Source organism: Pteropus vampyrus, unplaced genomic scaffold (assembly GCF_000151845.1).
Source record: "Pteropus vampyrus isolate Shadow unplaced genomic scaffold, Pvam_2.0 Scaffold5643, whole genome shotgun sequence".
NCBI lineage: Eukaryota > Metazoa > Chordata > Mammalia > Chiroptera > Pteropodidae > Pteropus > Pteropus vampyrus.
In genome coordinates this window covers 2619-4377 of record NW_011894424.1, presented here as the reverse complement: position 1 = coordinate 4377, position 1759 = coordinate 2619, and positions in this window count along the sequence as shown.

The window sequence follows — 1759 nt, the reverse complement described above, 5'->3', positions numbered from 1 at the left end:
GCTATTGCTCATTCAGTCCTCATAACCATCCCATGAGGTAAATTACCCACAATTTACTCATAAGGAAACAGCACTTGAAAAGTTAAATACCTTGTTCAAGGCCACACTAATTGTAAATGGAGGGGTAAGGATTTGAACTCAGCATTCTGACTACAGTTGCTCTTAAGGTGTGTCTCAGATCTTGCACAGATAAAGCATTCCCCCCAAGATATACAAATGGATCTGGAGAAGCAGGTTTTATATACCTACCCATTACATGTCTAAATAAAACAGTTTAAGCGTAATGTGTGCAATAAGCACACAGTCAGCAAGAAGAGGATCGGTCTCACATAACCTCCTTCAAAAACTGAATCCCTCATTTTCTACTTCTGGAGAGCTGGGAGTTCCATGCCCTCTAGCCATTTTCTTACCCTGTGAGTCAGTGGAGAGTCCTCAGCAAGAAGACTGTACAACTCAGAGATGGGGAACAAGAGGACAAAGGAGGGGTTGGGGGAATCCATGTCTGCACCTGGCAATGAGGAGAGATGGAGCCACCTACCAAGGCCCACCTACCCTTGGCATACTAGGAAGCTGGCCTGTGTGGGCAGCAGCCCTCTCTCTGGGTATGGCCAAAGGTAGAGGTCTTTTCTGGGAGACATTGAGTGGTGTGGCCAGGTGGGTATGGGGTGTGGCTGACAAATGAGATCTGCAGCACCCTGCAGGGAGAGTTCAGCAGAAGGAGGAGCTCTGTAGTGGGGTAACACTGTGGTGTGCATTTTGGCCTTCAGGATATGAAGGGGGAGAAGAGAAAGAACAGAAATGGACAGATGAGGAAAATGACGGATGAAAGGAATGCAAGTATTTCAGTCCTTGCAAGGTCAGTGGGATTCATTTATCTGTACCCATCTCTTTCTGTAACCTCAGCCCCCACTGACAGTACCTGGGAGGAACAGAGCACAGAATGTAATGAGACAGTGTGTGCTTTACCCTGAAGAGAGCACCAAGCCTCCTCCCCACTTGACTCTCCACCCCACCTACCCACCCCTCACCCCCAACAAAAGAAAAAAGTAGATTGATGGAGCAATGGTCCAGTTTTTTATTTAGAAACCTGATTGTTCAAGAACATGGTGGGTGAGTCTGTACCCCACCCTTTCACTGGATTGTGTCAGAGGTGATGGGCAACTTTCTCCCATTTCCTCAGCAACAGAGGACGGTTCCTCAACTCAGAAGCACAGGTTGTAGGGAACAGTGTGGAAAGGGGAAAAAGCAGGAAATCCCAAACCAATGCAAGGGAAGGGGGTAGGTGACTCTGAACAGCGGCAGGGGCGGGAGCAGGGACCTGCCTCTTAGGGGCTGCTGCACAGCTCATGTTTCTTGCTTCTCCTGCTCTACTCCACTCCAAAGATCTTACTGACTCTTTAGTTAGGGAGGGGAAAGGAGACTAGTTGGGGAACATAAAGGGAAAGTTGGGGAGGCAAGAAAGGGACATAGGGAGAAAGAAGCCTGGGAGAGCAAAACTCACAGGCCTGGGTGGTCTTCAGGGCAGCTCTCAGCAGTAGCAGCAGCACTCGCCCCATGGCCCCTCCACACCTCCAGCTGGGCCCCCAGAAGTCCACAGCTCAGCTCTACTCTGTTGTTTTGTCTTCAGGGTCCCAGGGAGTAGGAGATGGGTAGGGAGGCAGCAGGGCAAGCCTAGGAAGACTCTGGATTCCTTGGCGAACTCAGTTGATGGTAGTGGTGATCTCAGAAGTCAAACTCATCCAGGTCCCCAGTGCCTTCC